General features: G+C 42.0%; 1 pseudogene; it reads right to left on the bottom strand.

Annotated features, from left to right (window-relative positions):
- Nucleotides 1-20530: 20530 nt before the first annotated feature.
- Nucleotides 20531-22989, bottom strand: part of LOC115005518 (transcription elongation factor A protein 2-like) — a 6408-nt pseudogene continuing 3949 nt past the window's right edge.

Raw genomic sequence — 22989 nt, forward strand, 5'->3', positions numbered from 1 at the left:
GAAGGGATGTTGGTCAGGTGATTTCATTTAAAAAGGGAACTTAGGGGACGTGAAGAGGAAGGACAGGCGGGGAGGACAGGAAATACAATCAGTGGGAGTTGAGGACGGCTGACAAAACCTGTTGTAATTATTCATTGCATTCTAGTCCAGATCCCCACGTGACATTTCAAGACTAAAAACATCTCAGGAACTGGTTACTGTGAGACTCTCATGCCTAGAAAAAAAGGGCACCCAAAAAATCATCATTCATAGGTAATCTTTGAGGAAATGAACGATCTGTAGCCCATCGCTCCAGTTTTTTGTTTTTTTTTTTTTTACAGTTAGCTTAAAATCAGCTGTGCACATCAAAAACTTCTTTAGGGACCTGTACGTTAAAGGGTCTGTCTGTTGCCACTGGTGTTGATGTAGATCAATCATTTCATTTACATTACTGAGGACAGGGGGGAAAAATATTAAAAAAAGGGCACCAGCATGTAGAAGGTTCTCTAGCATGCAGAGGAAAGGCGTCAGTATGGACAACTGCCACCAGGTTGCTCCCACTGAAGAGCCACTTTTAACATGTTGTATCTGCCTTAAGGGCTCCAATAGGGCAAGTTTGGCTGCGTTTTCTACAAACATTAAAGCACAATATATTTCCTTAAGGGCCGGTGTGGATGGGACCAAATCCGAGCAAAAATATTATTGGACGTGTAGATCCTGGGAACACATTCCACTCCGTCGTCAAAAAACACCCCAGGGCTCCCATTGGCCCTACGCTTTCAAACTATGGACGCTCTCGGGGCCCTTCTAGCGCCTTTTGACGCGACAGCGGACGGGCTGTGGATACGCTCGTTACACGCATTACAGTGTTTTTCAAAATGGAACTCAACGATTATGTGTACTTTGGGTTACGCAAAAAAGTAACTTGGTTATGTTTAGGAAGAGTTTGGGGGTAAGTAACGTACGTAAGTTACGTGTCTATTGTTTGGAGTCTTTGCCCTATTCTAAGAAAGTAAACATTTGAACTTTTATTTGTTATATTAGTATTATTATAATCATTTATGTTTTAAAGTCAAACTTTGCTGGTAAAACTATTTAGTCAACAGAGATGAAGGTCAAATTATATGAAAAAAAGGACCCAAGGTCTAATATTAATAGATAGAGATTTTCAAACTAAAAAGAAGTTCTGCATGTTTTTTATGGTATTTTATTAGAACTCCACAGAACAGTTCAGAAACAAGAAGCATATTAAGATATTGTGCCATATGTTATATTTTGGAAAAACTACACTGGGACAAGTAAACAAATAAATATATATATATAAAAATATATGATTTTGTACTTCTTAAGTAAGGTCCATTTTAATAAAACGGACTGTGTTTAGCTCTGCAGTCCAATATAGAAACATATTGCATTTCATAACTCTGATCTATAGTATTAAACTCTGCAGGACCAGTTTAACAAGATATGAGCAAGGTGCGGGGGATTTGAATTGGCAGTTTGGACCCGTAGCTGCAGTGATTTGTGCCAAACTTTTCCAAAAATCATCTCAAGCAGCAGCAGCAGCAGCCTCATAAGTGTGAGGATTATCAGCAGAAATCCTCCCCAGCAGGGGCGTGAGCAGAGGTTACCACACAATGTGTTCCAGAAATTGTCCCCCTTCTCAGCAGTGTTTAAAATGTAGAGCCTCATCACACCTGATCGCTGTTTCCTGTGATGCAGCAACTGTTGTGCACTCACCGTTGTTCTTCTTGGCACCATTTATCCAGGCTTTAGCGATGCGCTCACTCTTGGGTTTTCGATTGAGGGATTTCCCTTCGTCAGTGCTCCGCTGCGTGAAAAAACCCCATGATGGAAGAACAAACTCTTCAGTTTCTCTCTCTTTCCTTCTTTCTTTACGCAGCTTGTCTGTCTTCATTCTCTCCAGCTGATGTCTACTCTCGTTTGTTGTTGTTGTGGCACTGGGGACGGGGGGAGTTGAGTTTATTTTTTTCCAATTCAGTTGGCCAAAACTTTTAAAGGAGGATGTGGCAAGCCTTTTCCCCAGGGTGGCCACTGATTTTCCTCATTATAATTAAAATGAGGAGGGAAATAAACTATTGTTGGCTTGACTTAGGAGAAGATGATGGTGAGCTGTGCCCATGATACTATCAGACCACCCAATGTCATGTCAATGTGATTTTCTTCATTTTTTGCATTTGCAAATGGGCATTTGTAATTTAGCCAATTAAAAAACCTAACATCATTACAGAATTTTATAGGAAAAAACGTGCTTGCTAGCCAGAAATAAAACAAAAGATGTCCACCAGGGGGACCAGGGATTTTTGGTGGGGTGTTCATGTGACAGAAAAAACAAAATGAAAATAACCATGCACAATAACCTCACCACCTGGGGTGGTGCGTTTGATGCAGCAGCTCAGCATCAATCCTCCATGTCCTGAAGGTGAGTATACGGATAGATGTAACCCTCGATGTGCCAAAACTGTGCAAGATTGAGGTTTAGACATCGACCTCCAATAAGGGTCGGATGGAGAGGTCGTAGTCGTAGGTCAGCGAGGTATTTCTTGTTGTCGTTAAGTTTTTTAAATTCAGCTTCCGTATAGAAACGACTGTCGGGGAGAGGTGTAGGGTTTTTGGTGTGGAGCATTTAGACTGTGTATATATAATGATGGGACGACATGACGGCTACAAAAGGGGAACATTGCCCATGGGACCAATATTCATCTTTTTATAAACTAACTCAATACTTATATATTGTATTTGTTATCCTGTGCTCGGAAACTTACATTCATATGTTCTTTGGCTCATATGTTTGGCGGTAGGAATGATTGTAACAGTTCCCCGTTTGGTTGGCGACTATAAAGGATTCTGGAGTGATACGCCCCCTGTGGCTGTTCTGCAGTATAGTCATAAATCTCAACCCCTCCCATGGTAGCGGCTGGGACCAAACTAACAATGTTCAACAAACACATCAAATACATTTTCCCAGAGAGGATTTATGTATTCTGGGTCTATTCATTGCTGATGTATGATTAGTCTTAAAGTTTGGTTTGAATGAATTATTTGTGCTGTAATAAAAAGGGTGTTGAGACGTTGTGATTGAACAGCTGATAGAAAGATGCTTCTCTGACTTTTAACTTTTCCCTAAACCCATCAAGAGTCTGTGCAATGAATCGGTAGAGAGATATGATAATACAGATTTATTATGGTTGAGTTTGTTGTGTCTTTTCTAACCAAATAGCACCGTTGGTGCTAACATAGCAGCTGGGTGGATTAACACTAACGAGCTGTGGCCGTGCTCGGTTTCGTATTGGCTCAGGTGTGTTGTGTGTGGGTGGTGTGTGCCGGGACCCGGATTAATTGGGCTTCCAGGCACCACCCGCTTCAACTACCTTTGCAGAAGTGGCTGAGCCGCCACATGTTGTTTATTGAGTTAACAATTTTGTTTTTAAAATACGTGTTGATGTTGAGGGGTCATTACCAGTCGATGTAAGTATGGAGAAATGACTGAACAAAGTGTTTTAAATGGAGCAGATGAGCTGCTTGTGATGAAAAGGGTCACTATGGCGAAATGCATTAATTTAAAATTGTTATTCTCAATGTTTTAATTTCACTTTGGTCTTAAGGAGCATTATGTTCATTGGCTGTGTAAACAGTTCTGGAATGACAAATAAAGCTTTTCTAAACACAAAACTTGTTTATCACATTTCCACATGTGATTTAGAAGCAATTTAAGAAATTATGAAAAGCTTTTTTCTTCCTGATGACGGTGTAATACACACCTTGTTGTGTCATGAAAACACAGGACCAGCTAATCAGAAATGGGAATGATTTATATTTCACTTCAGAACTTCTTTCCAACAAAAACACAAACCTCAGTAAATCACCTGCATTTACCTTCGTTCCTCTCCTCTAGATGTCAGGTTGTTAAGTTATGTGTACTTGGTGCCGTTAGTAAGGGTCGATAGTGTACAGTAAGTTTATATTATTAATGTGGACTGTGCTTCTGGACAAACTATTTGACCAATTGTGTCTTCCAAGTTTCTTTGATGCAGTTTTTGGACTAATTGGTAGTTTACATAGATTAAAAAAATATATTTCAAACCTGAGGGACTTTCTAAAACATCCCTCTCATGTTTAGAGGGATATTTTAAGGTAAGACAATGTGCCTGAATCCTTCTGATTTGCTTTGTAACCTGTTCATTATTGTCTCAGGGATTAAGAATTATTAAACCTTCAGTGTAAGGGACATCACTTCGGTCTCCTTGCGCTTCTTTGGGTTTACAAGCAATGAACATCTTAATAAAGCAGTTATGTCAGTCCAGTGAAAGTAGGTAATGATGAAGCCGGTGCATGGGACCGAGAGCTCTAGGACGGATTGACTTTATAACTGAATATTTACAATTGGAAGTGCGAGAGATGTTTTCCTATATTAGATTTTTATTTGTATTTATTATGTACAAAAAGAAAAGAAAATCTTGACTAGTGAAAAATTTATCAAAACCCAAGTAAAAGTGCTTCCACACAATGAAGCAATTATAATCCACAAATTATAAATCTAAAATAAACATATGATTTCAAATGGATTTGCATTTTAAATAACAGATGCATCAAGTTCCGGAAATGTGAAGAAAAAATCAAGACAAAAAACAAATTAAAGTCAATTAAGGTTTTTTGGTTGGTGGAGGTTTGAGTACGCCGTGTAGCTGAAAATGCTCATTGGTAAATTATGTATATGAGGGTGAACAAAGCACTTGGCTAAACAAGTGAAAACTCTAAAGGGTTCCTGCTGTGGGTCTTCCTTTGTTTGTGAAATACTGAAAGATTTGTGTTTCACCTCTTGGGACCTGTAAGAGGCCTCAGATGAAACAGTCTGAGAAGGAAAATGATATTTGGTTTAAGTTGGCTTCATAATTTAAATACACATAAGGAAAAATCTTGTGAGAAGTTTGCATAAAAGCATTTTGGTCCTCAAGTGATGTCACTGGAGGTCAGTGTCCAGTTTTGGGGCCAAAGCACAAACAAGACGAAAATTAAAAAATAAATCTGAGGAGGTGGCGTTAGATAGAAAAGAAGCATTAATATCTTTCCTCTGCTTGCGCCCAGATTGCTCAATTACTTATCAAGCCGGTACTAGCATACCATAACAATCTCTGACCCCCAAAAACGGGGAGCCAGCACCTGGATTGTGGGTCACGTAGGCGTAAAGTGACAAAGAGGGATGTGTGTGGGGGGGGGGGGGGGAAAGGACATATCTGGTTCTAATATCCAGCAGGGGGCGACTCAAGAAAGTCCGATGTAGAGAAGGCGATTTTTGAAAAACTTCACTTAAATGTTTTACTTCAATAAACTGACTCCGATGAGTCCATGCTCGTAATAGCTCGTAAGTTCTTCTTCTTGAATATAAGCAATGAAGAGCAAATAAGGTGTCAATGAAAAATGGCCCTATAATCATGAATCTAGAAAACTATACACTTCTTCAAAACCAAAAAAACTTCCACAAAAGGGTATTCCAGATGATTCGTAAACAAGCCTGCCCGAGTGGACTTCTCTTAAAATAAAATCAGGACTCTCCTCTCCGCATTTCCCAGAAGACTAATAATTCTTGGAGAAAGTTTTTTTTTGCTTCGGGTTCATGATCTTGGCTGCTTTGATGTCTGCAGCCAAGAAACCCTCCAGATGTAGGAGTGCAGAGCAGAGATGAAGCAACAAAACAAGCTGCTGGGTGAGATTAGCTGACGGGTGTGTTGTGTGGGTGTTGTGTGTAGGTGTGTGTGTTGTGTGCTTGTGTGTGTGTGTGGGTGTTTACTGCAGAGGGACCTGGAGAGCTGGAGTATGCAGCGAGCAGAAAAAAGCAGGCAGAGGCAGAGAAAGCTGAGCGTGAGAAAGGAGGAAAACAAAGCAGCTTCATCTTCTTCTTCTTCCTACCGTTCCTTCTTACCGCCAACTCTCGGATCCCTCTTCCCATGCTCTTCCAATGAGGTTTATTTGTCTTATTCCTGTTCCTTCATCTTCCTGCCCTTATCGAACTATGCTCTTTTCTCTGATATTTCATCTGTTCTCTGTTTGCTTCCTCTCTCAAATTCTGAAATCTTATATGTCACTCTACATCCTTCCACCTTCAATTGATCTTTCCCTCACTCCTATCATTTTCTTTTCATCTTTACTTTTATTTATACTTTTCTGTCTTCATCCCTCTTTCTCGTTAATGTTGTTCCTATAATCACATCATTGAAATGAATCGGTCTTCTACTTCATTCATATTCATTACTCCTGTCTTTCCTCTTCCGATCATATAACCCTAGGTTTCCCCTTCAACTGCTCTTCCTCCTCCCTTCATCCCTCCAGTTTCTTTTTCATATTCTTTCTCCACGTCCTCCAGTATTATTAATAATCCCGTTTCTCTCTTACTTCCTGCTTCCCTTTATGGCCCTGAAAATCAATATTCCTTTTATTTATTTATAATCTCCTCTCGTTCTTTTTCTAGTCTTTCCACCATGTTCGTGTCATCTTCCAACTCCCTGTTTGTTCTTCTTTCATCCCTTCATTTCACAGCAGGGAAAGAATTTGATCGGGTTTCCATATTTCTATCAACATGTAAAGGAACGTTTAAACTTTAAAAGAAATGTGTCTGCTCCTTGTTGCATACAATCGTTGCTGATGACGATTTTGTTTTACTCCACTGAAGGTTATTTCATGCCAGTATGTGTTTGTAATTCCCGGAAAGGCTAATAAAGGCATACAAAGTGAGGGATCCCCAAAGGGAAGGAGAAGTCCAGTCAGTGAGGTGATACAATGATGGTAAATGTAATGAGAAAAACCATAAATGACATAGAACAAAAAGAGTAAATTTTCTTGCGGCCGTTGAATGAAAAACAATAGTTTTGGTGGGAAACTAAAAATTATTCCGGAAACGCTCAAAACCAAGACCAAAGTGTTTAAGTTTTCAAATTGTGTTTAGGATCACATGGTGGGGGGGGGGGAGAAGCATATGTTGCTTGTGCCGGTGCCTGGATTAAAAACTTTCATGTTGGTTCAACCGTGATACGGGGGAATACGACGAAGAAGTACATGATTAATGAATTCAACGCACATCCTGAACTTCTCTCAGCTTCTGGCCAAGGGGCCTCTTCATTGCCATTCTTACCTATACCACCAGATGTCCTTACCTCCCCCCCCCCCCTCACCGACTCTCACCAGCCCCAAAGCGCATTCTTTCCCTCTTGTCAGTCGCCAGTTGTTCGGTGTTGCTTGTGGTCACTGCTAACGTTTCCTACCTACCATCCATGGCCATCAAACAAGACTTCTTGTTGGGACATGCCAGTGAGATAATATCCTGTACTTGGCAAAATAACCTTGAATGGTTGTATGTCCGCCTGCATCTCATTCAATTGGGGTTCTTCGCTTGTTGCATCGCATCATCCGTGTTTGCACCAATACAACAGATTCACTAACCCAGAGGATGAAATACAAACTGTGCTGTATTACAAGTGCCCTCTGGGAGTTAGATCTTGTATCCAAGAAAGGTTTGGTTTGTGTGTATTAGATTCCATAATCCAGGAAAGGCAACTCTTCTGGTGAGTAAGGATCATTCAAAGGTCCAACATCTGAACGGCCAGGAAGTTGTCTATCTACTTAAATAATATTTGGAGTCTCAGTATTGACCCCCCGGGCACCGAAGGACTTATCTACTTGCACTCATATTCTACAGAGTCCAACTGGTAGTTATTGAGACTTCAGACAGGGAAGTGTCCTATTGGGTGGGCGGGGAGGGGCTATTTCTGATTTCTTCAAAAAAAAGTATCTGTTGTAGCGTTGGCTCTTCTGCTCTCTGATGGTAAATGATTGAGGCTTTTCATCATTTTTTGGATGTGAGTAATATTCCTATTCAGATTGGTAATATTAACTAACTAGGACTAACTGGATATCCAGAGATTTACTGGGATTTAATATTCTGGTTTGAAAAACGTATGAGTTTAACAAAATAGGTAGAAGAGGCAGGCCAGCTTCAGTAATTACTGTAACACTAATCAATAGGCGATACAGCTGGTGAACATCGTGAAGAGCGTCTTTCTGCCATCAGGCATGTTGTGATTGGAAAGGTGCGGGGAACACAGGCTCGGCTGCTTGCTGGGTATTAGTGGACTATAGTTAAATTAATATCGGAAATATTATATGTGCACTTTAAACAGAGGCGAGAGGTAAACCACACGGAAATCCAAATAACCACTTAGTCCTCATCAGTTAGGGATAACATTATTTTCTCTGTGAAACGTAACGCATCTGTTTAAAACACTTAAAAAATTACACCAATACCAAATAAAACCAATAACGTATAAAATTCCACCTTGTCCGAGGTGTATTTCAGAGCGTGGCGTCTTCTCGACGTGCTCAAAAAACAGACTTGACAAAGAGACAAAAGGATACAAAGAGGGAAAAAGCATCTTAAAAAGGGAAAAAATATAGTTGGGCAAAATGTACAATGGTTATTTCCCCCGCCTCCAACGGCAACAACCGCTGCACTAAGCTATCCTTTGAACAGGGCGCACATCAGGAGACTCCAACCAGGCAAAAGATTTGGGGCCTCCAAAAACATTGGAAAAAAACAGCCCCCTAATTGGCAACATTTTGCAATGACAAAATATAAAACCCTTAAACCCCATCATAGCACTTGCCACAATGCACATGCGGCATGCAACAGCGCACTGGCACACTGCCCGCACTGCGCACGGCACACTACGCACTGCGCACTGTGCGCATGCAACATGCTAAATGCCACCAATAAGCACTCTGCACACTCGCAACGCCACTGCGCATGCAACACTGCACACTACGCACGCGCAATGCACCACTGGACCCCATGCGGCACTGTGTGCACTTGCACACTGCACACTGCCACTGCACCAAGCACACTGCCACCCACTACGCATTGCCCAAACGCCACGGCCACCTGGAGCACTGTTGCGCATGCACACTGCACACGCACACCACTGCACACTTACCGCCAATGCACAATGCGCACACTGAGCACTGGACACTGCACACGCACACGCGCACTGTGCGAAATGCCACACTGCCACATGAACACTACGCATGCACATGCGCACTGCCATGCGCCCCAATGCACAATGCACACTACGCCCTGCGCCGCTGCGAATGACACTGCACACTGCCACCACTGCACCACGCGCACTGCACACTGGCTGACCAGAAAAACCAAACTAAGCAGGGCCCCCCCTTTATAGCTCCCGTTACAAACAAGCTGGATACTTTAGTTTAAGTCGTCATACCTAACTGTGTACATACTGATTTCAACTTCTCATACAACAGGACTCCATGTGCATCGTTGCCTGGGGGCCCTCAGAGTCTATAGTCTACCACTGCCAAGAAGGGGTGACTCTATGAACTTTACATACTATGCCGCACAAGGAATGTGTTTCCGATGCCAAATAGTTGATTTGTGGTCGACAAAGTCCAATTCAATTTCTGGTTGAACAGTAGATTAGAGTAAACACTTTTGCATGCTGGCAGTTATTCACACCAGGAATGTCTTTAGTGCCATATTCAACCTGTGTCATTGCCCAAGAATGTTGCATTGCAGTCACTTAGGAGAGTAGAGTTTGCTTCTGTGCCCTTTCTAGAACAGTTTTCAGTTAACAATTTTTATATTTTTAGAAAAGAAGTTTAATGAAGAACGCATGTTTTACACAACGTCCAGATGGGTTAGTATTCATTGCTGTGGGGGACCATTTTATTTGAGATCTAATGTCTAAAAACATTTTGCAGTGACTTATCTCTGCATGTTTTATCCCTTAATGATTGACAAACATTTCTCTTTTGTGTGTGGTATCAGAGCGTTGTGTGTAAGATATGTTGACGTAGTGTTTGTTGTTTACCGTTCCGGTGCCAACCATTTTAGGCAGGACACCACACAGAGACAGGAAGTCAGGAAACAAGTGTGATGATGATGGATTGATGATGTCATCATCTTCGACGTAGAATGAGGGCAGTTGGGCTTCAGGCAATCCATTCTCACCCTGCAGGGGGGCCAACATTGTGGGGAGCCAGGAGACAAGAAATCAAAGAGGACACGTAAGTAATTAACAATTTAATGAGTAATTGATATGATGTTTTAAAAGGGATATAGTATTCCCTAATTTATATTCAAATTATTTATTCTGGTGTTTTCAATGTTAAAGGGCAGGCGTTTTTACGGTCTGTAGCAAGTCCAGGTGTGTTGTAATCTTGTTAAATATGGATCTGCATGTGAAGCAAGAGGTGCTGTATGTAGGCAATGGGGAAAGATGGAATCAGGAAGTGTGCTGCATTTTCCGTGTTGCCAGATGAGGCTATCGAGCGAGGTTTGAGTGGGCTTTGGTTGCATGAAAGGTCAACAGTCAATGTGGAGCGCCGATGAAACGGCATCGGCCGAAATGCCAAGATAATGCGGTGAAGCTAGATATACAAAATGTTAGGAGTTTATATACAGGTCAGTAGTTTATAGTTCCATGGTTTCCCAACCCAAACAAGGGTCATTAAGATAAAATCTGTGATGGATTCATATCGATACAGTTGTTGTACTCTGCTATTTCTGTGAAAATTGAAGAGTTATTAAAATTATTTTAATGAAAAAAAACAGCGGGGACATTTTGAGGGGATGGCTATTTGGTGAAAATTGCCCAGTAAATCATTTAAATTAAACCACCTGAAAATGTGACGGCGGGGGCGGGCCGGACACTGCTTATGGTAGGTTTCAGTAAAAATGGCTTTCTAGACCATTATTGCAAGTTTGAAGGCTGGCTGTCTGTCTGGGTTTATTGTAAATGATTTGTCCTTATGAATTAAAGACAGAGATGGTTACCAGTGTTGAGTGAGTGTTGTGGCGATTTCATCTTGGCAAGGTACAGCAAGGACTGAAGTCTGTGGGTCTGCTGCTGGGGCCCCCCAGTGCGGTTCTGTGTTGTCTAGCTGAGTGTTGTGTGTGTTGGGGTCGTGTGTGTGGGGGGGTGTGTGAGCTGGTGTGGGTCATGTGTTGTGTTGTGTGGGTGTTTATGAGATTTTATGATGGGTGTGGTGTGTGGGGTGGGGCTCCCCAATTGGCCTTCCACCGCTTCCTTTCTTACACCCCCTACCCTATCTACGTAGTACAACCACACACACAACACACATAAACCACACACACACACAAGCACACACACACACCACACACACCAACAAGCACACAAACAACACACACCCACACACACACAAACTGTCATCAAGACCATGAGCGCATGCAGTTTTTATTGTTTCTTGTGTACTGTTTATCTTTTGGTATTTTCTCCCTTACAGGGTATTTACAACCTCATTCAGCAAAATGTTAGGTGTTTAAATATGAGACTATCTAAGGGTCACAGAACAAATCATAACTGTTTGGTGCAATGAGGCGATCGGGTGGCGTTCCCTCACTGCTCCATAGAGCCGTCACACTGCTTCCGGCTTTGGCAGGAAAATCACACTCTGGGAATAAATCCAGTCGTGCAAAAAAAATGTTCGATTAAGACGTTATTCCGAGGAGACTGAGTTGGAATTATTTAGCTGAAGGAATACGTGGCATCAGGCATGTCCTCCAAAAAAAGGGGGAAAAAAAAAAGGGGAAACTGATGATGTTGCACGGTGTTAAAAAATTAAAAACACAATTTGAAAAAGAACCGGCAAACAATGGAAGGAAAAGTAAAGTGTAAATGTTAAGTAAAAGTAAACACGGTATTTATTAATGTTCTATTAGTGAGTCCGTAACACTGCATGTGTCCATCGCCGTGTGTGTGTGTGGTGTGTGTTGTGGGTGTGTGTGTGTGTGTGGTGTGTATGGTGTTCTCTCTGGGATTAAAGACAGAAAGAATAGCAGCAGCTCTGCAGTGGTGTTGATGAAACTTGAGGAAAGGGGTTTTCTCCATGGGATTCTTCTTCTGTATCTTGTGGGTGTGTCCCCCCCCCACACAACCCATTACCCCACTTCCTATCAATAGGACTCATGGGAGTTCAAATTTCTGCAACCGAGACGGTCCGTTCGTCCGTCGCGTCAGTAAGTCGGGCCGTTTTGTTTGTGTTCAATAAACATATTTGAAATTTCCAATTTGCCCTTTTGCAGGAGATAGGACCTGTGGACCGAACAGTTGGCTCGTTTACTCGCGATGTCCCAGGGATTAACGGATGGCAACAGTTCTATTTTGGGGTTAAAAACCCTTTTCTTTCTGTAGCATTACGCTAATGATATTGAATAAAGTCCCACTCGACATGTGGACAGATTGGTTCTTAAGTATGTGACGTATTAAACCCCTTACCAGTCCATTGGACACTGCGGTTGGGAAATGGAAATGCTGCTTATCCTGCTATGAAGTAATTGTCGGCAATATTAGAAAAGGTCAGCTACGTGTGCATGCCCAACCAACAAGAGCCCCGGAACTTGCTACACACATAGATGCAGCGACTCATCATTAATTGCTGTTCGCAGTGATTTTACCTGCTGTGTGACGAGACTAAAAGGTTTAGCTTCAAAAAGGGTCTTTACTGCTATTAAAACAATTATCCGGATTATCTAAACTGCAAATGAAAGTGAACGCACTGGATGTCAGTTTTTAATGCTTCACTGCCCATCGTCAAAAACGGTTTGTAGAGAAAGGATATCTCAGCTGTTACTTCTGGTGAGCCAGCTATAAGCTCTTGAGAATGATGATGAGAGTTTGAAAAAGTTAAACCCAATTGTATTTAAAACAATCTGGCCAACGGAAGATATCTGGAACTTTGTTTATTGTACTTCTAGTGAACTTAAAGCCCTAAAGTTTTCTTTCAAGCGTTACTTTTCCTTTATGATGTTGACTTCTATGGGCAAATTCAAAACAGACAATACAAACAGGTGACATCAGAAGGTTAAGAAGAGGGCTCTTTAAGGGTAAATGAGTTGTCTGTCCCACTTCCATCAAACACAGTTTCATGAGTAAGAGTAACGGGCTTTGTCTTCTTTCAGCATGCCTTGCCCCATTATTTGAGGGAGAGGAAGAGAGAGAGAGAGGAGAGGAGAGAGAGGAGGAGGGAGCAGGAGAGGGACGGAGGAGAGAGAGAGAGGAGAGAGAGGGAGGAGGAGGAGACGAGGAGCGAGAGCGAGAGAGGAGAGAGAGAGAGATGAGAGTGTGTGTGTGGGTTGTGTGTGTTGTGTTTTTGCATTGTAAAGTGGATATAAGGTCAGACAGGGTGTGTATGCATTAGCTTTGTGTCTGTGGGGTGTGTGATTTTGGAGTGTTGAAAAGGGCATTCTAATCTTTATCCATGTAAACAAGTGAAAAACACTGAAACCACAACACACACACACACACAACACACACACACACACACACACACCACACACACACAACCATCTACCCCTCCTGCTGGGCTCGCGTCTTCTCCCCCAATTCCACGACACTGCCTTCTATCCAGGAAACCACACACACACACACACACACACACACAAACACACACACCACACCACACAAACAAACAACACACAAACACCCACACCAACCCACACCAACACATACCCACATTATTAGATTCCTATCTGATGTGTGTGTAAGTGAGCGCTGCAACGTTTTTACACGGGTGTCGGACGGGTTTTACATGGGTATGAAAACTAAGGCAGCAGGACAATGGTGGACATGAAGTGGATGTTGTTGAACATGGTGTGTGCGCGTGTGTGTAGGGTATTGTAGTCGTCAAACATGTCCACACACACACCCACACACACAAGAGGAAGTGGGGGGGAAGGGAGGGGATATGTGTTGTTTTGCTGTTAAAAACCGTGTATTTTGTGGTCTCTCTGTTGTTTCCTGCACATGGAGAAGCACCATCAGCTGTTTTCTGATGCTTGTTTGTGTTTTTGGGGTGTGTGTGGGGTGTGTGTTGTGTGTGTGTGGTGTGTGTGTGTGTGTTGTGTTGCTGATTGAGAAACGTGTGGAGCCATAAAAAATCACAAAATCTTGTTTTAAGTGGACTTTGCCAAAACAAACGGTTCTGTCACCTTCTGCCTCTTCTTTTCGATCACAATTGTAAAAAAAACAGAGAAGGCTGTGATCTGAGGGAACTTGCTGTTTAAAGAGTGATGGATATCAGCCGCAGGGTGGTTCACACGCTTTGCCTGCCAGGGGGCTTCAGATAAATTAGAGGGGCTTTTTTTCCAAACCCAAAACATTCTAGCATATTTAGAAGAATTAACAGAAGTATAACTCAAAACGGACCAGCATTTATTAGTTTTTATTTACACAAGATAGCCTTGAGTATGCTGGAGTCCTCTCAGCGTATAAGACCCAAAAAACTCACCAATTTAGTGATGGCGGTTTCTATCAAGGGGTTGCACGGGTCTTCTTGAGGAACATAAGATAGACTAATCAGGTCGGGGTGGGTCTCGATGGCTGCCTCTGTAAAACATAAAAATACTAATAGTAGTATTAAGTACTGGTTAGTATTGATCTATACTCCAGTTGGCTGTAATGGAATGTTTTATTGTGCAGAAGGAAGGGGAAAAGAGCATTCATGATAAACCCTATGATTTAGTTTCTTTGCCCCCCCACTTGAATTTATTTTATTTCTTTCCCACCGTGGCGGGTTGTTAACAGGGGGAGGAGCTCATCATGGCGGCCGTGTGTTGTGTGTTTCTGTCTCTGTTAGTGTCGTTTGGAGTCCAATTATTGGGTCTCTCCTTCTTTAGGTCGGGGGTTCGAAGAGGTTTTACATGAGTAGTTTGGATTTAGTTGAAGAACTATTTTGTATGCTGACCTTGAGAGGCGAAACCCAGGGGCGAGAAATAGTTTTTAAAAAAGGCTCCTCGAAGAGTTTTATAAAAGAAAAGTTTTTATAACTATTATTCTTAAACAAGTGATTGGGAATGGACAGACCATAGCATAAATAGTCATTTCCGTGTTCACCTTGTTATGAGCGGTCTCAGGCCATCCGGATGTTACCACGGATTCTTCAAAATAGCCAAATGATGGTACGAAGCCAATCTTAGTTACGTTTCCATCGAAACACGGCACTGCATTGGAAGAGGTCTGGAGTGTTCTACACAAACAGACAGTAAAAAACAGACAGAGTGTAACAGGACAACAAACACGGATATAACTCATAACACACTCAATGAGAGAGTATACTTGTTAACACATCACTCACAGTGTGAGGTACTTAAGCATACATACATCTCTCTCTCTTCTCTCTTCTCTCTTCACACACACACCCACAACAACCCCCACACACACACACACACAACAAAGTCAGTCAGATCCACCTCCTCGTCTTTAACATTTCTGATACTTGCAGCGACCACAGAATACTTCCAACTTAGTGGCCCGACTAAAAAAACTGGAGGCTCTGAGTTCGTTCACTATCACTCTTCCTCTGTAATCCTCATCCTCCTCTTTCTTCTCATACTCTGTCATTCTTTACTGTAATATATTATTGATATATAATATTCTCAATCTGTCCTAAGTTGACTCCTCTTCTACCGGCTCCTATTTCTTTCTTCGTCTTTCCCTCTCCTCCAGGAGAGTCACAAGCTGCTGTGTGTTTCCATCAGTTTTGTGTTTAAAATCTGTGTTTCCCTGATTTCTTCAACAAAAAGCAACAAAGAGTTAAAGGCTAATTACTCCTGTTACAAGTGCGTTTTTGTTGGTTGCGGTTCCTATTGTTGTTTGTAGGCGGACTGACCCACACTTCATTTTTACTTGCCCGGCCCATCTTCTGTTCCGAAGTTTATAAGGGCAAGGGACACCCAGTCAAAAAAGTTTATTTTGCGTATTTTGGGATATTTTGCTTCCAAGACATTTATTCTTTTCAGGACTAGTGGAAAGAAAACCATCCAAAAAAAAATGTTTTTCCCTTTCCTTTGTCTTATTTGCGTCTGAGATTTCTTTCCTTAAATTGAACCAAAAGGGCAGAGTGCGTCGATTGCCTAATCGAATTATTAAAAACCAATCTATAGGTTAGAGCTTTTCACTCATCACTGTATGTGTCTGGAACATGCAGGGAATTTACAACAACATTCTTTAAGGTGTAAGAATTAGTTTTCTCACAAATGAGTTTTGATCTCAACTTCGCTAGCTCTACCAACACACCAACCTTTTCCGTGTTCATTCCTCCTCTATATTCGGACGGTTTTCAACCAGGGACTTGTTCAGATTCATTCATTTCGCCTGAATATATGACCTGTATTCCAAAAAACGTGTGGAATTAGATGTTGTATTTATTATTTGGTAAACAGGGCTCATTCAAGGTGTCAGATTGACTCTAAGCAAGGTAAACAAAATTTAAATAAGATGATGCCCATTTGGCATATTCAAAAATAAACATTTCAGAAAACGTATTATACCAATAAGGAATTGTCTTAATGTAAATAACCAAGTGGAACGTTTCACGGGTGGATTTTTCTATTGGTTTAAATATCTTTACCGATCTTTCTTACTCAGTGTGTTTGATTGGAACACCCTGGCCAGTGAGGGCCTCATGTGATCAGGCTGGAGCCAGGCAGCTCATCTGAAGAAGTGGTTTGTGTCTCACTGCTCTTCTCATTATTTGGGTTTAATACTTTATTAATCTTCCCTTGGTGCTCCACGAGACCTGTGACAATATAAAGTTCATTGAAGGAGTAGTGACAGACATTGTGCTTGTGGATGTCGGTCCGAGGATGGTTTTTTTAAAGTCTAAAAACACATTTAATTATTGCATTTACACACAATTGTGGGTTGTGTGTTATGGTGTGTGGGGGTTTGTGGGTGTGTGGGTTGTGTGTTGTGGTGTTGTGTGTGGGGTGGGGTTGGGTGTGTGTGTGTGTAAAATGATGAGATTCCTTTCCGCATCCAGACTATACAATTGACAAAGAATTGAAAATTAAAATGCTGACGGTCACGGAATGGCTGTCTGAGCTTCGACTCTTTACACAAATGGATTTTTATAGGGAAATGACCTGAAACACCGGCCGCTGAAGGAGGAAGGAATCAAATTAAAAAAAATTACTGCACGCTTGGAACAATAGAGGCAGTCATTCAAAGAAGTACACATTATTTGTATTAAACTTAGGTCAATCGTGCGAGGACACCACTGTTAACTTTAAGGTTTTAAGGCGAACCCGCCACACTGGGGAAATCTGGGGATACCACTTCACTGCCTGACTGATCCACCAAATAACACTGAAAAGTAATTAAACAAAACCAAAAGTATTGGCAAGAAAGATGGCTGTGATCACTGCCTCCTCTAGTCTCTCTGCAGCAATGATGGGATGCATGCAGATAATTACAGGTTTTTTTAAAACCCACATGCTGAGGACTTCTCTCCCTATCCTCCAAAAATACTAATCACCACGTCCCACTTCCCATCTTAAATTCATGTCGACAGCGTCAGCCCCGCTCCAAACAACTTCGGCTGCAGCCTAGAACGCTGGGCGACTTACTACTCACAGGGACGCATTTCGCATCAAATTTGCGCCGCTAGCTTGCATGCAAACAGTTTTTTTATTGTTTGAATGGCTAACATATAACACACGCTCCCACGTTGTTAAAGTATGTGGAAAAGGCTCTGTGGCAATAAGTCTACTGCCCCTAAAGGTTTTATATGTTTACCGTCCTTCTGCAATGCGAACATGGTAAACAAGGAGGTGACATGCTAAAGATAAAGGTTCTACTCTTTACGCGTCTGCGAGTATGGAAAAAGGCACGCGAGGGGAGGGGATCGTGGGGGTTACTGATTGGCGTCATTCCTTGGGTGTAGCACTGCGAGATACCGAGAGTGTGTGGACCGCGGGTCCCTCAAAAGCAAGAAACTACTACGCAGCTGGTGCGAGGCCTAAAAACAGACACGGGCTAGCATGTTAGGTAAGCTAATGCCAGGTACGCATTAGCATTAGCTAGGACTCAAGCGTCAGGTTTACGTTGTGTACCAGTGGTGTGTTACCGACAGTAATGTAAGGATAGTAAACATAATGGAGGTTGTTCACGACCTGTCAGCTACCTTTTTCCGTAATGTTGCTCTGCTTTCCTGGATTAGCAATCTCCACCCCACATTCTTAAATTTAATATAGGAAACTAAATAAAGAAAATTGGAGAGGAGAGGCCACGCAGGGTTGTTGAGTCTTTTAATTTTTCACTTTTACATTTTAGGAATACTGTCTGCCTGGCAGGGATTTCACGGTTTGGCCAACCAGTATTTTTCAAAAAGAAGTTGGTTGTTGGTGGTACCTGCTTTTCCTTCACATCTGATTTGTTTACTTGTACCTCAGCTGTGCAGCTGACACATCTTTTGCATGTGTACTGTAGGAGATTTTGATTCTGGGACACCAATAACCTGACATGAAATGATTTTCTGCTTCTACAGACTCAATGCAGGGGCCACGGAAGCGAAGTTTAAAATATTCCAGTTAAGATTCTTTCAGTTACCCAGAAAAACCAGGTAGCGGTTGTTCAAAAAATCCTGGCCAGGCAATCAGGGCCACCTATAAGTAAAGTGCCCCGCGGCCGTGGCGCTCTGCCATTAACGTTAATCACAGCTCGTCTGTCCGGATTAAAAAAGGATTGTATGTTCTCTTCAGAAATGACTCAGAATGAAACATATCAATCCCGTTTCACCTCTAAATCATCTTCTCTCCCCTGACAACCGCACTCAAACAGCTGCAGCTCTCGAAAGTGGTTAAACAGTAATTAGGTTTTTAAATATAGTGGCTTGGACGAGTGAATTGAGTTTGTGTTGTTTTAAGAAATGACTGGGCAAAAACAGTTTGGTGTGGGAAGAGGGTCGAGACGTACAGGATTGCAGTTAATGTGAATAAAAACAAATTAACCATTCAGGTTTGGATGAACAGGAAAGTATACAAGACATGGCGCCGGCGCGTCAATCACGTTGATTTGTTTAAAGCTACCAACCCAGTTTTCAAATAAGACGAAGATACAAAAGGTACATATTTAATAATTTTTATGGTGAGATCCTCAGGTGTTGCAAACCAATGTCAACCAATTTGTTTTTTTAAATGTTTTCCAGTGGAGCAGCTCTTCAATTCTATATACTTTGCAATGTGGGACAACAACTCAAAAAATCAAACAAAATACAGTCTTGTATATGATCTTAATTCGGTAAAGTGGAAGGAATTATTAGACCAGAAGAATAAAACTGGGGCACAGCTCAAGTTATGTAGGAAAATAAATGGGCTAGATGAAAACTTCCTAGTATACCCGCTTCACATTCTAAAATTCACTTTCTCGTTTAAAAACCAACTGGTAGCGAGAACACTGCCTGAACAGTGGTCCAGGTTTATTATTTTTTTAAATGAGTGGTTTTGTGATGTTTTTCAACACAGCTCAAGGGCCGTGCAGAGGAATGCATACCATAAACCGGTAAACTTGAGTTAGGTTGTGAAAGGCCCGCTCTCTGTTCTGCTGACCTGTTTTCCATATGATGAGTAAAAACAAAATGAATAACGCATGCTTAAAAAATACTAAAAACTCATTATCCCGCTTTATAGCTAAATTGCACTTCAGAGTGAAGTACGGCTAGAAAGAAAACAGACGCTGGTGTGAATGAAAGCTTGTGAGTTGAGAGACGAAACATATTCAGTCGATGGCAAACTGAGGAAAAAAACTCACCAAAGAGAAAGCTAATTAAATGGGGACATACGGGTTTTGTTACTTAATGGTTGCGATACTGACAATTTAGGAACCTGAAGTCTTCTGTACGATAAGGAGATGTATGTGTTTACACATCAAGCAAACCTTTTAGTGAAGGGAACTCCGGAGTTGACTTTTAAAACCGTCACAAGGGAGGGAAGTTGCTTCACAGTGAGTTTAGATGATCCAAAGGGACTGTAGAGTGCACTCAACCGTATGACATGGAATCGGCGTTCGGGCTTCGGTGGAACGCAATGCATGTAGAGAAGAAACCAATTATGGCGGCCCTTGGTAGAAGGTGGTGCTCCTTTGCCCGACACTAGACATGCATGCGATTCCACGGAAAAAAAAGCCCGAAACTCTGATTCCATATAAAACACCAAAGCAGGGTAAATTCCCCCCACACTGGTAAGAGGTGGTTAAAAGTTGACAACAATTAAAGCCAAATGATCTGCATTCAAGTACAGGGGAAACCTGACCCCAAAACCAGGGGGGATCTACCTGAACAGATCTACCTGAAGGTGAGACGAGAGGAGGAGGAACAAGCGGGTCTCTGCTGCCATCTAGTGGTGAGAGTCTGGTACTGACACTCAGCTGACCCGCTTCATTTTCCTCTTTCAGTTCACAGATTGTATTATATATATATATATTTATTATATATTATATATATTTATTATATATTATATATATTTATTATATATTATATATATTTATTATATATTATATATATTTCATGTTTCCTTACTGATAGTAACATTGACACCTTAATTGTAAACATTAAGTTTGTTTTTAGAGGTTATTTCTTGTTGTGAGTCACATGTATTTCATACAGTACACACATGCAGGAAATGCTGTATGTTTTTATTTCCCCCCCCTCCACCCTCCTCTGTATGTTTATGTATTTATTAGGATTTATTGTTTCTTTACCTTCCATCGGTTGCCGCAGCTGTTACACAACACAAAGGTGGTCATGGGCTCATCAGCACTGCGGATCTGCACCTATAACACACACACACACACACACACACACACACACACACACACACACACACACACACACACACACACACACACACACACACACACACACACACACACACACACACACACACACACATCAAATAAACAGAGCACTGCTTTCACATTTTGCTACATTCCTGCTTATTACCGAACATTTGCCTCAAAATAAAACTTGAAATAAGGTTCTTCTTCAGTGCATTCTCGTTTCTTCTCTCAGTTTTATATTCCTCTTCTACTTTAAACTGCAGCCGCAACATTCAGGCCAGTTTTTCACAGGGACATTACAACTCCCCAACAGTGAAGTCAAAGCCTCTTCATCGCCCCCTGGTGGCAGGCTGGCACTTTAAGAATCACTTGATTTGATATGAAGCAGAGTTTTTCTACGAGCGTCAATATCACAGTGAAAGACAACATCTCAATTAAAATGTGCTTAATTGCTTAATTGTGCATCCCTACTGTGTGTGTGTGTGTGTGTGTGTGTGTGTGTGTGTGTGTGTGTGTGTGTGTGTGTGTGTGTGTGTGTGTGTGTGTGTTCATACCTGTGTGTACGAGCAGCTCTTTCCACGACACTTGCCGCAGATGAACATGTCCGTCTCAGTTCCCCCGACCTTGGACAGCTGATGCTCTCTGATGGACTCTTTGGTCAGAGCCTCTCTCATCAGCTTCAGCTCTGCACTCGCCATCTCCTGCACACACACACACACACACACACACTGTAGTATCCTCAGCTGAAGTAATATTCGCTGGTTAAACTACTTTCACACTGACCTGAGCTGTCATCGAGGCGATGCGTTGAGCCGAGATGTTTCCACACAGGACGTTGCGCCGCAGGTCCGGGTTCTTCTGGTCCTTGAGGTTTGAGATTCGACTTCGTAGACGAGTTTTATATTTTATATCTGTCGACTTAAACTCCTGGAAGATATGTGGGCACGATGAGCAGTCAAGGACTTAAACACTCACAAGTGATGATCAAACACACACACACACACACACACACGCGCAGAGTACGAGTCACACACACATTAATAACATGTAGTGCTGCTGAACTGCATTACACACACACACACACACACAGAGGTTATTCAGCTGAGTGGACACAATGTTGAACCACAATGCTGAGCGGACAGAATCACACGAAGTGTGTATCTAACAAAGTGGAACACACCCCGTCAGTACTCTCAGATATTTTATTCTGGTGTGAAATCATTTTCCGTTTCCTCCCGTGCGACTTTGTGGAGTTTAAGTTTGTTGATGACGCGAAAGGATATCCTCTTCAATTTGTGCTGCAAGGTGCTCACAGTCGACTCCAATGTTCTTATGGTCATCTGCAACACACACACAGCTTTTTTTTCTGACTAATTAATAAAACTAGTAGCAAAGTAACATGCAGGTGTAAATAAACACATTTACTGCCAACTAATATTAATAATAAAATCCGCCCGCCCACCTCTGAAAAGACAGTTTGATGGATTACAGATTTATTTGATTGGTTGAGAGTTGATCCACACCTCAAGGATCACTTACTCACTTATTACTCACTTCCCTCCAGAGCTTTTTAACCTCGTCCCATGGCATTCTTCAGCATTCTTGACATAGCATGACAACACATGGTCCACATTCAACACCAAGTTGCTGAAGAAAGCCGCAGAATGCTGCTGAAAGCTCTGAACTAGCACTCGTAGAATTTCAAATTGAAATTCTTGACTTTGGAAAAGCGATCTCACCTCAACGTCCGTTAGTAAACCGCTCTGCAGCTTTTGATCGTGTCACATGATTGTTTTTTTCTTATCAGCTCACAAAGTCATTGACGTGTTGAAACACTCGCATGCTATGAAGATCATGTGATACGATCTAAAGCTCCAGATCAGCTACTAAATGGACGTTGAGGAGAGATTTGAACCCTGTAGTTGGTTTATACCCTTAACAAGAACACATAAGTTAAGATCATAAGTTACAGTAAGTTATAGTACGCACAGTAACATTATAGTATTTTCTCGACCATCGTCTGCAGCGCCGCCACCAGCAGCTCTCGACACTTGTTGCGCACACTGTCGGTGGTGACGGGGGCGGGGGGAAGGTGGTGACCTGAACAGGGAGGATTGGGGTAGTCGGGGAGGTGAGTGTAATGGGTTGTAGTGAGTTTGTGGGTGAAGTGGGTGAAGTGGGTGTAGTGGGTGAGGTGGGTGAGGTGGGGTGAGGTTAGGGTGGGTTGGGGAATCCTCTGACTCCTTACTGCTGAGCAAGAGGAGTCATGATGAAGAAGTGCAGTAGGGTTTGGAACGAGAGACAGGTACTCTGGTTAAAAAGGGACATTCCACTTTAAAAACCCTCTTGT

Source organism: Cottoperca gobio, unplaced genomic scaffold (assembly GCF_900634415.1).
Source record: "Cottoperca gobio unplaced genomic scaffold, fCotGob3.1 fCotGob3_313arrow_ctg1, whole genome shotgun sequence".
Taxonomy (NCBI): Eukaryota; Metazoa; Chordata; class Actinopteri; order Perciformes; family Bovichtidae; genus Cottoperca; species Cottoperca gobio.